The 14,764-nt window shown below is 40.0% G+C and overlaps 1 protein-coding gene across 2 annotated transcripts in view; it reads left to right on the forward strand.

The window, feature by feature from the left end:
• LOC137641377 (nucleolar transcription factor 1-A-like) overlaps positions 1-14,764 on the forward strand; it is a 690,267-nt gene that overhangs the window by 622,216 nt on the left and 53,287 nt on the right. The gene's annotated exons all lie outside the window — the stretch shown is intronic.

The raw sequence follows: 14,764 nt of genomic DNA on the forward strand, positions 1-14,764 counted from the left end.
ACCCAAGCCCTCTCTCCACCCAAGCTAGGACCAAAGAGGGCCAGGAAATGGCTGCTGATGACTCAGCAGATAGACCTGTATAGGCTCTCCCAAACCTCCTATCCTTAGGACTCAAACCCCAGTCTGGCGTTCACCAGTCAGGAACGTTACCACATAAGTAGAGTGACCGGCTCTTTCTTCCTTTCATCTTCTCCCCCCCTGAGGAAAACAGCACCATGGCCCCTCAGCACAAGGTGACCTCACACCTCTGCAGGTGAGACTCATTTCACTTGTGTATCCTTATAGAAATAATATTTTGTTGCATCCTCAATATCTCTTCGAGGGAGGGTATTGGATACAGTGTAAGGAATCTCAGATTTATATTCAAGTTCCTACATTTTAGACTTGCCACGTTGCTATTTCCACGAACACAAACGTTTGCAGGCTGCTATTAACGCTTGGCCCTAATAGGGCATAGCATGAGAATTTAGTGAGGGTAAGGTTCCTACTAAGAGAACTCCTGGTCAAAATACCAATGCCAGTTGGTAAAGGACTTCCTCCCTCCTAAGAGTGAGTCTACCCAGTATAAATTGTGGAAGGTTTATATTTGCGCTGGAACAAATGACAAATAAGTAATAATTTGTATTTTTCCTAGCATACAAACATTCCACTATTTATACACATTAGCCCGCCACCCTGTCCCCCGGAAGTCCTACCATTAAGCAAAGTGGTTATTCAACTGTGTTTTGTGAGTGAGCGTGGTAGCTGGGCTACCCCCACCAGCTAACTAGTGGGTGCGGTAGTTATCCCTCACTTAAAATTATCATAGCTAGTTCAGCTTCGCTGAAAACGGTATAACCAATGCAAATAATGGAATGTTTTTATGCTAGGAAAAATACAAATTATTACAATTTTTTCATTTATAAACTTTCTGATGCGATCCATTTCTGATATGGTAGTGTACAATACTGAAATATTCATTTGTAAATTAGTACTGCTTGGTAAAGTATACAGTAAAACAGAGTAAAAATTTTATTTAGAATATAAAATGGTTTACCTTCTTGTTCTTACGAAGAGTATTTATCACGATAAAGTATTGGATCGTCACGACACAAAATCAGCTGATCAGATGAGAAACGCTCTTTCTCTTGTACATCTACATTACACAAAAAAAAAAAAAAAACACACAGTGCATTCAAATATACAGTATAGTGCTGAACAATTTACTACAATAAAATACACTACTGTAACTTCCAAAACTGGTGTTGCTTTTTTATATTTGCTTCGGACAAGTGTTGTTTGTATGTTGCCACTTGGTATTAAATCTTATATTTCACTTTGTAAATGTGTGCATGTGTGAGACAACATTGGTCACTTGTTATGGGTAATATCATCAAATAATGTAGGATCGTTAAAAAAAACATTTCATGCTAAAATGATATTTCAGAAAAAAATCAAATACAGTATGTTACTGTAGCACGAATCCCTTTGTCGACATGACTCTGCGAGAGTCCACAAGAGTAGTCTTTAAGCTATCTGTCTGGATATAAGGATTCATACTGGGAAAGAGGGCATCTAGATGGAGAACAGTTTAATCATAGCGCTATAGTCTAATAACAACAATTTATGCATTTCGGACCCTGTTAATGAGAGAATGCCTTGATGAAGTCATTGAGCTTCAGCACGGCATTTCATTCCCGTGCTGAAACTTGATGACGGGCAAGAGGGCTCTCGAACTTGAGGAAATTACTCCCCAAGTTCGAATCTAAATTTCTCTCCCTTTACTCTATTCCTTCTGCTCAATATTTCTTCGACCTTCTCCTAATTTTATCAACTTTCTTTTGTCTTGCTATCCTAACTCTATGAGTATTATTTCTCTTAAGTTATATATATATATATATATATATATATATATATATATATATATATATATATATATATATAATATATATTATTTGTTCATTTATTTATTTATCTATTTATTTTTATTTTATTTAAATGGCGTGGATATTTCCACATTCGTTATTACTGCCTGCTTAGATGAATGGGAGAAGGGATCACGGTTGGGAGGTATTTGCATTCAAAGCTATATATGAGAGTATTGGATGATCTCAGCCATCCTAAAGATGGTTTGGACCTTTTTGGCGGAACAACTCTCAAGGGTTGGGTCATCGGAATCCAGGGGGATCCAATCCTTGAGGTAGGACTCTTGGCTTTTGGCTGGAAGCCCATCATTACAAATATGGGGAGGATGATTCCATATATCCTTGGTCTCAGTCCTAACAGGTGGGTTTAGCTTACACCTGTGCCTCTATATCTGTTTTGATGCTATCCTTCGGGTAGGGTATGGAGTGGACCATCTGGGAAGAATACTCTCATTGTGCCGATAGTGGATAATGCAAATTTCCTTTCCAACGTATGATACTTTCTTAAAATTCTCAAGCAGGTAAACCAACAAAAAATCCCACCCTTAACTATGGACCCTTCAAATACTGACTCCCCATCCCCTGGATTTGCTGACTACTACTACTACTACTACTACTCCCCCCCCCACCCACCCACCCCCCACCCCCCACCCCCGGGCACTGGTCGTCTTTTGTACTTACCCCCTGTGGCTGCGGGGGAATGAAAACAATTAGAATAGCGCCAACGTTATCCCTGCGTGTCGTAAGAGGCGACTAAAAGGGACGGGACGAGGGGGCTGGGAACCCCCTCTCCTGTATAAAAATCCTACGAGGCATCAACAAAGAGATGGAGCTGGGGGGAGAGTGACTGCTCCCCGCACTCTAGTTTTGGGGTGTTTGAATGTGCGTGGATGTAGTACGATAGAGAGTAAAAGATGTGAGATTGGAAATATGTTTAGAAGTAGAAGAATGGATGTGTGAGACAAAGATGAATGGAAAGGGTGAAGTGATGTTTGGTGAAATGTCTGGTAGAGTATCTGGGATTGAAAGGGGAAGAGCGAGAGAGGGTGTGGCTTTATTGCTGAGTGAATGGATGACAGGTAAAGTAATGGAATGGAAGGAGATATCATCTAGGTTAATGTGGGTAAGGATTAGGTTGGGTAGGGAATGGTGGGCATTTGTCAGTGCATTTGGGCCAGGTAGTGAGAAAAGTGAAGAAGAGCGGAATGAGTTCTGGAATGAATTAACTAGGTGTGTAGAAGGACTGGGTAGAAGGAATTATGTAGTTGTCATGGGTGACTTAAATGCTAGAGTGGGCGCTGGAGAGGTAGAAGGTGTCATTGGGAAGTATGGCGTACCAGGTGAAAATGAGAGTGGTGAGAGACTGGTAGATATGTGTGTTGAACAAGAGATGGTAATAAGTGCTAGCTTTTTTAAAAAGAAAGATAAAAATAAGTATACATGGGTAAGAGTGGCAAATGGAAGAGTAGTAGAAAGGGCATTAATGGATTATGTGTTGATAACTAAAAGAGTGTTTGGAAGATTGAAAGACGTGCACGTGTTTAGGGGTATGGCTAACGGTATGTCTGATCATTTTTTGGTGGAAGGAAAATTAGTTGTAGCAAAAGAAGTGGGGGAATAGAGTAGGTGGATGTAAAAGGGAGCTAGTGAGGGTTGAAGAGCTAATAAAACCGGGGGTAGAAAGTAAATATCAGGAAAGGTTGAAAATGACATATGACGAGGTGAGAGTAAGAGAAACTGGTAATTTAGAGGAGGAGTGGAAGTTAGCAAAAGAAAATTTTGTTGGGATTGCAAGTGATGTATGTGGCAAGAAGGTTGTTGGAGGCAGCATGAGGAAGGGCAGTGAATGGTGGAATGAAGGAGTGAAGGTAAAAGTGGAAGAGAAAAAGAGGGCTTTTGAAGAATGGCTGCAGAGTAATAGTATAGAGAAGTATGAAAAATATAGAGAGAAAAATGTGGAAGTAAAGCACAAGGTACGTGAGACAAAGAGGGCAGCTGACCTGAGGTGGGGTCATGGATTGGGTCAGTCATATGAAGAGAATAAGAAGAAGTTTTGGAAAGAAGTGAAGAGAGTAAGGAAGGCTGGCGCAAGAATTGAAGAGACAGTGAAAGATGGAAATGGAAGGGTGTTAAAAGGAGAGGAGGCAAGGAAAAGGTGGGCGGAATATTTTGAAAGTTTGCTGAATGTTGAGGATAATAGGGAGGCAGATATAATTGCTGTTCCAGGTGTTGAGGTGCCAGTGATGGGATATGAGAAGGAGAGAGAGATTACAATAGAGGAAGTGAGGGGAGCACTAGATGAAACAAGAGTAGGAAAAGCATCTGGTGTGAAAGCGGAGATGTTGAAGGAAGGGGGTGTGACTGTGCTTGAGTGGTTGGTGAGATTGTTTAGTATGTGTTTTGTGTTGTCAATGGTACCAGTAGATTGGGTTTGTGCATGTATTGTACCACTATATAAGGGTAAAAGAGATGTGCATGAGTGTTGTAATTCAAGAGGTAGTAGTTTGTTGAGTGTAGTTGGAAAAGTGTATGGTAGAGTAATGATTAATAGGATTAAGGATAAAACAGAGAATGCAATCTTGGAAGTACAGGGTGGTTTTAGAAGAGGTAGGGGTTGTATGAATCAGATTTTTACAGTTAGGCAGATATGCGAGAAATATTTAGCTAAAGGTAAGGAGTGTATGTTGCGTTTATGGATCTGGAGAAAGCATATGATAGAGTTGATAGGGAAGCAATGTGGAAGGTGATGAGGTTATATAGAGTTGGTGGAAGGTTGTTGCAAGCAGTGAAAAGTTTCTACAAAGGTAGTAAAGCATGTGTTAGAATAGGAAATGAAGTGAGTGATTGGTTTCCGGTGAGAGTGGGGCTGAGACAGGGATGTGTGATGTCGCCGTGGTTGTTTAACTTGTATGTTGATGGAGTGGTGAGAGAGGTGAATGCTCGAGTGCTTGGACGAGGATTAAAACTGGTAGGCGAGAATGACCATGAATGGGAGGTAAATCAGTTGTTGTTTGCGGATGATACTGTACTGGTAGCAGACACAGAAGAGAATCTTGACCGACTAGTGACAGAATTTGGAAGGGTGTGTGAGAGAAGGAAGTTGAGAGTTAATGTGGGTAAGAGTAAGGTTATGAGATGTACGAGAAGGGAAGGTGGTGCAAGGTTGAATGTCATGTTGAATGGAGAGTTACTTGAGGAGGTGGATCAGTTTAAGTACTTGGGGTCTGTTGTTGCAGCAAATTGTGGAGTGGAAGCAGATGTACGTCAGAGAGTGAATGAAGGTTGCAAAATGTTGGGGGCAGTTAAGGGAGTAGTAAAAAATAGAGGGTTAGGCATGAATGTAAAGAGAGTTCTATATGAGAAAGTGATTTTACCAACTGTGATGTATGGATCGGAGTTGTGGGGAATGAAAGTGATGGAGAGACAGAAATTGAATGTGTTTGAGATGAAGTGTCTAAGGAGTATGGCTGGAGTATCTCGAGTAGATAGGGTTTGGAACGAAGTGGTGAGGGAGAGAACGGGTGTAAGAAATGAGTTAGCGGCTAGAGTGGATATGAATGTGTTGAGGTGGTTTGGCCATGTTGAGAGAATGGAAAATGGCTGTCTGCTAAAGAAGGTGATGAATGTAAGAGTTGATGGGGGAAGTACAAGAGGAAGGCCAAGGTTTGGGTGGATGGATGGTGTGAAGAAAGCTCTGGGTGATAGGAGGATAGATGTGAGAGAGGCAAGAGAGCGTGCTAGAAATAGGAATGAATGGCGAGCGATTGTGACGCAGTTCCCGTAGGGCCTGCTGCTTCCTCCGGTGCCTTAGATGACCGCGGAAGTAGCAGCAGTAGGGGATTCAGCATTATGAAGCTTCATCTGTGGTGGATAATGTGGGAGGTTGGGCTGTGGCACCCTAGCAGTACCAGCTGAACTCGGTTGAGTCCCTGGTTAGGCTGGAGGAACGTAGAGAGTAGAGGTCCCCCTTTTTTTTTTTTTTTTTTTTTCATTTGTTGATGTCGGCTACCCCCCAAATTGGGGGAAGTGCCTTTGGTATATGTATGTATGTACTTACCTCCGAAATGATATTATTTTATATGATGATTTAGCAGAGGTCATTCAACAACTCCCTCAACCTTTTCTCTTACTGAGAGATATGAATGGTAGACATCCTTTATGGGGTGATGTTTTGGCCAACACAAGGGGCAATATTATCTCATCAATTGTGGAGAATGAGGATGTGGGACTCCTTAATGCAGGAGAGCCCTCGCACTTCCATGTTCAGACAGGTACCTTGTCATGCATTGACCTTTCAATCGCAAGCTCTAACTGCCTTCTTGATTTTGATTGGAGGACATTAGATGATTGGCATACTAGTGATCATGCACCAATCATTATAAACACCAACAAGGGTCCGCCTTTACAAAGATCGCTACGATGGAATCTAGACAAGGCAGACTGGGCTAAATTTTCTGAGCTAAGTAAATCGAAGGGAGAGCAGAACAGTTTGAAAGTATTGATGATGCCATAGACCTACTGAATGGAACTCTAAATACAGCAGGAATCAATTCGATTCCCAAAACCACAGGACTATTCAAAAGACGACCAGTCCTGTGGTGATCCTCAGAATTAACAGCCTTGCACAGCGCCACCAGAAAATCCCTGACTAGATTGCGTAGACGCCGTACGGATGAAAATTTGATATCATACAAAAAGTGTACTATAGAGCACAGTTCCGTCGTGCCATGAAAGAAGCTAGACGCCAATCTTGGGTGGCTTTTGTTTCCTCCATTAATAGTAGAACACCACCATCTTCTGTATGGAGGAAAATAAAAAAGATTGCAGGCAAATTTACCCCGAACCCACCACCAGTGTTGAAAGTGAATGGTCAGTTTGTGACTGAAGGAAATGAAGTCAGCAATGCCCTAGCTGACCATTTTTCAGATGTATCGTGCAAGAGTGTAGCAGCTCTTGGTCACCAGTTCAGGAGCATTGAAGAAAAGAAAATTTTAAATTTTGCAACAGGAAGGGAAGAATCGTATAATTCTCCCTTTACAGTACTGAAAAAGAACTTGATTCCGCACTCGCTACTTGCAACGATACAGCCCCTGGACCCAATGGAATTCCATATGCAATGGTTAAACATGTACATTTTGATACAAAGTTATTTATTTTAAGTATTATTATTAGAATATGGCATGATCATAGTTACCCAAGTGTTTGGGAACTAGCCATTATTTTAGCCTTTTTAAAACCCGGTAAGGACAAGTTTTTGTGAAGCATTTGCTTCCAAACAGCACCATGTGACAGTTTTTTTCGACCTTGAAAAGGCATATGATACCACATGGAGATATGGTATACTTAAAACAATTCATGAACTAGGATTTTGCATAGAGTTTTTCAAGTGAGAGTGGGGGAAACTCCATCAGAGAGTAAGTGTCAGGAAGAAGGAGTTCCTTAGGGGAGTGTGCTGAGTGTAACCCTCTTTGCACTAGCAATTAATGGGATATCCTCAGTCGTTCCCCAAGATGTTCTCTCAACATTATTTGTGGGTGATCTCTCAATATCATTTGCTGGCACTAGAATGGCAATGGTTGAGAGAAAAATCCAACTCTCTATTGACAAAATTATCTATTGGGCTGACATGAATGGATTTAAGTTCTCGACAAGTAAAACTACCATTGTCCATTTTTGTCGTATCCAGGGAGTACATCCAGACCCGGATATATACATTAAAGGTCAACGGATACCATGTGCAAGTGAAGCTAAATTTTTAGGTTTGATGTTTGATTGTAGGCTTACATGGGCGTCTCACTTAAAAGCGTTAAAAACTAAATGTCTTGAGGCTCTGAATATCTTCAAAGTAATGCTCCATACATCATGGGGGCAGACCGCAATACTATTTTAAAATTATACAAGGCCTTAATTTTTTCCAAAATTAGTTATGGATGTGAAATATACTCTTCAGCCACCCCAATCCGGTTAAAAATATTAGACTCGATACATCATGCAGGTATTAGATTGTCTACAGGAGCATTTAGAACCTCCCCTATCCCAAGTCTCCTTGTTGATGCTGGAGAGTTTAGACCTTTACTGAATATCTTCTATTATTCGGTATTGGATTAGATTGCAAAGACTCCTTAACTCTTTAGCCTTTCAGACTGCAAGCCTTTTAAGACACGTATCATACTTTGAGTTGCACCCAAAATCTCAACCTTATGGCTTTCGGGTGAAACGATTATTAAACAGTCTGGATAAAATTAGAAGTAAGGTACTGTACTTCCATTCAAGGTATCATCAATGCCTCCATGGAAATTATCAGAGATATCTTTTTGTAAATACTTTATTGGAGTTAAGAAGAATATGACTGACCTAGAAGCCAGGTCTCTTTTTATGGAACATGTTGAAGAACATTGAGGATCGACTTTTATATATACTGATGGCTCCAAATCTGATGCTGGCGTTGGATTTGGAGTACATAGTAATGGTTTTAATTGTAGAGGTGCACATCCTCTAACAGCTTCCATATTTACTGCCGAACTGTATGGCATACTAACCGCTATTGAGAAAATAGCGTTGGAGGAGGAGGGTAATTTTACAATTTTTAGTGATGGAAGGAGTGTTCTTCAAGCTTTAGAAGTTTTTAATTCCAGCAACCCTCTAGTTTTAAAGATTTTAGAATGGCTTTTTATTATTGGACGGAGAGGTATAAGTTAGATTTTGTTGGGTTTCAGCACACTTAGGTGTGTCTGGGAATGAGAAGGCAGATTCGCTGGCAAAGAATGCTGCATCCGAGTTGCTGCCTAGAAGATATCCCATTCCGTGTAACAGTTTCCTACCTAACATCAAGAAATTGCTTTGTAATAAATGGCAACAGCACTGGGATAGTCTAGATGGCAATAAAATGAGGGAAGTAACAAATGCCATATCTCGTTGGAGGTATAACATGATGCCCCGAAAATGGGAGACTTCTTTGTCATCTCCGTATTGATCACACTCGGTTGACACACGAGTTTCTGCTGAAGGGCCAACACCAACCGTATTGTGAAGACTGTTTAGTACCTCTAACAGTGAGGCATTTGTTGACCAAATACCCCAATTATAATAACCTAAGGAATAGATATTTATTTGAGGCTCGAGGTGAGGGTGGCAGGTTCATCCTCGCCAAGATTCTTGGACATGATGTGTCCTACTATGCAAGTGGCATTTTTGGATTTATTTCAGAAGCAGGTCTTCTGAAAACTATCTAATGTTTATAATGACATCTAACTTTTACGGTTTTAATTGAATAATCTTTAATATTTTTGTATATATAAACTAAATGATATCGGTGTCAATGACCTTAGATGTCAGGATGCCTGAAAACCTTAAATCAATCAACTATGCATTTTGGACATGATTTCAAAGTCTATTACTTATTTTTTGTGTATAAAACAAACGTTAGTTAGGATCGTGATTTCAAAACTTGCTATAGATTATAACAAGTCATAGTTTAAACTATAGTCAACGCTACTTATATACTGTAATTCTAGTCTCCCAATGGGTTTCTTCAGTTTGATGAAAAATTAATAAATAAATAAATAAGCGAGCAGGGTGAGTTATCTGAGCCATTAGAAATACAATTAATTCCACCTTTCTATCATTTTACTTTTACTTTACGAACGGAAGACTATAATCAGGTCAGACATACTCAGCCACATGTGCAGATTTTACAAATAGATGATAACAATGTATCTTAAATTATGATAATAATGATAATAATAATGGTGATGATGATGATAGGATGGCTCTGGAGTCTAGGCCTTTGCTATTGGCTTTATAACTATGTCTTCTTCTGCGGTTGAGCAGCAGCGGGTCTCTCACCTCCTAGGATTGCTTTTTCTACTTTATTGTATCGTTTAGCCATCTATAAACAGTTGTTTCGTTGATGTTAAGACAATTGGTTATATCTATTTTTTTTTATAGAGAATCCGGTGAGATAAGCTTAACTAGAGTTGCAGTTATGCGATAGCTATTGGGTTGCTCTAGCCATATTTGACAGATGACTTGGTTGTGAGAATGCCACCTTGAGACTCAGTTGATGTCTGGTTAGACTCCAACCACTATTACATCTCCAATATGTTCACATTAAATACATTACTATGGTGGCTTAAAAGTCAGACTCATTAAGTATTTATATTTTTTCCTTTTTATCATAATTAAAGATTATTGAGTTAATTTTTCCATAATGATCTAGCTGATATTTTGATAAAAATTAGCAAATTCTCTTAATGAACTGTATCTTTTCTTGAATCAAGTTTCAAAATGTTTCGTCCCGGGAACCTAGTCTCATTATAAATGTAAAGACTGAGAGTTGCCTGTTAGCTTCTTTCGAACAAAAATCACTAAATTCAGGTATCACCAGTTTTGCTTTATACTGTACAAAAAATATTAGATAAACTATGATATACTGTAACTTAGGTTTTTAATTCATTTTCATTCAGTGACGGAGATACCTCGTTGTCATCTATAAATTGTGCCAATTGGTGAACGAGCTGTCTGGTATTTTGATAATGGCTACCTTCATTTCCACTGAAATGGCTTACTATCTCTCCATACTACTAGCACTATTACCACTAATCTTGTGCTTCCTTGCACTATCACTAGCAATCTGCTCATCAGCCATAGTTATCGTTATTGTAATTTACTGTTATGACACAAAAATACGGAGGAGGTAATACACACAAACAGCTACGAGGATCACAATAGCAAACACAAAAAATCATAAATAAAGTGAGTCAGTGCTGCCCGCCCTAGGTGGCAGCGGCAGGATCTGATCCAGTCGTGAGTGACACTAATTTCAAAATTATAACTCCACAGAGTTTGAACATATTTTTTACTTGCAGTAGTTGCGTTCGTAAATCTTAAAGTTCGCAACATGGATGTTCGTACCTTTAGGACTGTCTGCACACTTTCTCTCTTCCTCCCACTTATGGAAGTGTGAGACCAATTCTCTCTTTACCTTCGCGACTCAAACATCCAGTCAGACGCCCGTCTCAGGCATCATGTCTTTGGACAGAATGCTGTGTTTCATCGAGTTCCCCAAGCCTCTTCTGTCAATTCCTCCTATAGATTGTCTCCAGATCCGTCCTCTCCTGGAGAAAGTTATTATTATTGTTATGATTATTATTAATTGCTAAGCTACAACACTAGTTGGAAAAGCAGAATGCTATAAGTCCAAGGCCTCCAACATGGAAAATAGCCCAGTGAGGAAAGGAAACAAGGAAACATAAAATATTTTAAGAACAGTAACATTGAAATAAATATCTCCTATATAAACTATAAAAACTTTAACAAAACAAGAGAAAAAGAAATAATATAGAATAATGTGCCCGAGTGTACCCTCAAGCAAGAGAACTCTAACCCAAGACAGTGGAAGACCTTGGTACAGAGGTTATGGCACTACCTACGACTAGAGAACAATGGTTTGATTTTGGAGTGTCTTCCTAGAAGAGCTGCTTACCATAGCTAAACTCTGTTCAGAGAGGAGAGGGCATACGGTCAAACAGGCAGTTAGTCCACAGAACTTCCTGGATACGTTTTACCACTAAGACTCTTGCTCCTAGATTCCCATCGAAGAAGTATCTTTGACCATCTAGTAGGTTTTCATGAAAAGCTTTATCCTAGTTTCAACCTGGTTTGTTAGGATCAGCTTTGTTCTCCGAAGACTCCGGTACAACATACTGATCCTAACAGTAAGTTAGTGGCTGACCTTTGTTACCAACGAGAGATTTCTCCCCGAGTTAACTGTGATCAGAGGGTTGAAGTAAATCTCCATATTGGAGACAGGTACCCTTGGATACATCATCATCAAGCAAAAGTTTTTCCACAGATTGACGGCATCCTGGGAGGAGGATGACAGGAGTCTCTTCCTTCTATGAGACGCACTTTCATCCAGCAGTGGTTACATCTCAGAAGTCACCATTTCACTCTGTTTCATCAAGCCCACAGCATATTCCTTCGAACTCAACCTTTATCGGGGTAGGAGTAGGTTTCCCCCTTTTCCTAAGGTCTCTATGAGACCTGGGCAGGAGACGGACCTGAGAAGACGGTTGTCAAACGGAAATCTCCGCTCAGGAGTCGACACCTTCTCGTCTTTTCCCCTGATTGGATGCTCCCTCCAAATGCATCAAAGGTGGGGTGGGGACCATGCTGTACCACTCGGCCTCCAGGCTCTGGTCAGAGTCTGAACGGTACCGTCTCGTAAAATTCCCAGACTTACTATGGACAAGGGGTACCATCTCCCCCGAAGAGAACTCAGATTTGATCTTCGGCTTGTTTCTCAATCAACACCTGCTGTCAACCTTGAGTTAGAACTTGTCGATGGGCAACAAAGTTGGGCCAAGGGGATTGCCTCTAGGTGCTGGAACTCTCCCCTCCAAGATAGAGTCTCTCAAACCACTAGTCAAAAATCCTCCTGCTTGTGGGGAGAATCGCTGCTATGGCAGATGTTAGTCGTGTCTTTCCCGTCTTCCCCTACCGAGGGAGTAGTCCCTCCACCATCGACTGGGTAGAAATCTTCCTGCTTGCGGGAAGGATCGCCGACAGCGGCAGCAGATGGTGGTCGCCTTTCCCTTTGATGGGAAGCACCCCCCTTTTTCCTGTTTGGTCTCCCCTCCGACTCTTAACACCTCCCATTCACGGTGATGGGCTAGGTAATACAGTACTCAACCTTGTTTCTAGCAGGTCAGATCCCAGAATCCAAACCCTTCTTTCTGGGATTCCTTTGCAGCATGACCAGTAATACAGATGAATGGTGACTATGCCAAAGAGAAACTGGAGGCCCTATCTCAAGGAATCTACAAGAGCTCACCCCTGAGTGTCAGGACCCTTTGTTAGCTTGGGATAGGTCAAGAGAAGGATCACCAAGAACACTTTCTTGGCTCAGATTCGCAAGATCATGGACCAAGCATTGAATCCTGATCCTTGTCCTGGTAGAAGAGACCGAGAGCTTATAACGTTGGGGCTGGAGTACGCCCTAGCGTTGTATAAGATTACTCTGTGATGCAGGCCTTATCAGTAGGTGTCTAGAAGCATCAGATGACCTTCACTGCCCACTTCCTGTGAGATGTGACCCACAAGAACATGGAGATGTTCTTCATGGATCCTGTGGTGGCAACACAATAAATAGGTTGAAAACCTCAAGCTTTTTGATGGACAATTAACAGATGAGGGAGAGTGGAGTTTTATCCATGGTTAAGTCTGGGATGAATGACAAAGAATAACTGGCTCTTTCTTTCTATCATCTTCCACTCCGTGGGATAACAGCACCTATGGTACTCTGCAAAGCTGACCACTGCTGTCTGCAGGTAGAACCCTGTCCCTTGTGTAACCTGGTATAGAAATAATACTTAATGCGTCCCCAATACCTCTTGCGAGGAAGGATAAGGTGAAGTCTATGGTACTCTCAAAAGTTCCTATAACTCGGAGTACTCTTACCTAGATCAGTCACATTGTTAGATCACAAGCACACAGCTTGCGCAGGCCGCTGGTCATGCATAGCACAATATTTTAGCAATGTGCAAGGGTTCCTACCAGTTACGATCTAATATCGTACTGAGAAAACCCCGGGTCAATGCCAAAAGCCATTTGGTACTGCCTTCCACCCTCCTAAGGGTTAAGTCATCCCTATAAAATCTTAAGGCTCGTCTTTCAGCTTTGCCGAAAGTAATATCCCTATAAATAGCGCCAGGTTTGTATCATTGGGAAAAATACAAATTACCTCCAAATGTCTTTATTTTTTAAATTTGTAGTTTTAAGAGTGTATAACTGGTTCATAAGATTGTTAGGAGGTTTTATAAAAGCATAAATTTATAAAGAAAATATAAGTTGAATTTTATAATAGTGAAAAAATATATAGTAGATTTCTGTATCTACTTTTCCAATTTTTAGATCTGTGGGAGGTTCCTGAAACTGAACATCCTCAACAGTCGAGGGACTCCTGTACAGTACTTATATATTTTCGTATACCTCTGTGTAACTAGATACTTTTTGTTTTCACATATATTCTTTTTTTCTTTCTCAAATAAAGTTTCTTAATTTGAATTTTTTTCAAGTCTTATTTTGCTAGTTAGTAAATTTACTTTATTCTTGACAATTAGAACTGATCTACGGGAATATTGCATAGTTTCTATTGAAGTTAGTGGTGTACGAGGTGCTTTCAATCATCATTACTTTCAATGTTTACATTATTTCTAGTTGGTTTGTGAAGTATTGCATTTAAGAGAAAAATAAGTACTTATCATTATGGGAAACAAATTTTATATAGATTAATAAATTAAACTATTACCTATTTGGTAGTAATCCCTCAGCTATCATGGGTGCTAAGAAGTAGTCACCACTTCTTTAATATCTATTTGTTATTTTTATGAATTTGAGCTTTTATAAACCCAAAACTGAGTTTTTAAAAACAAAATGAAAATATAAAAGATATTTTAATTATCTGCCCACTGAAACCTGCGATATAGAAAATAGTCCGCAATATAGATTTGCATTTAGTATATTTATGATTATGTGATATACTTAGATAGCGATAGGGGAACCGAGATACATTATGGCTAGGCATTACTATACTGTATAATAAAAATAATAAAAAATGTATAGTAAAATATTTGATAGAATACAGTAACATAATTCAAGAAAACCTGAAACAAAGTTAATCAATATGCTAAAATTCAGTACATCAAAGTACAGTGGAACCTCTACATCCGAACGTATCTACATCCGAATTTTCCAACATCAGAAGTAAAATTTGAGCAAATTTTTTACTCTACACCCGAATTTTATTTCGACACACGAAGTAAGCAATTTTCGTCGTACCGGTTGTATCCGAATTTTTC

Source organism: Palaemon carinicauda, chromosome 5, assembly GCF_036898095.1.
Source record: "Palaemon carinicauda isolate YSFRI2023 chromosome 5, ASM3689809v2, whole genome shotgun sequence".
In the NCBI taxonomy this organism is placed as follows: Eukaryota; Metazoa; Arthropoda; class Malacostraca; order Decapoda; family Palaemonidae; genus Palaemon; species Palaemon carinicauda.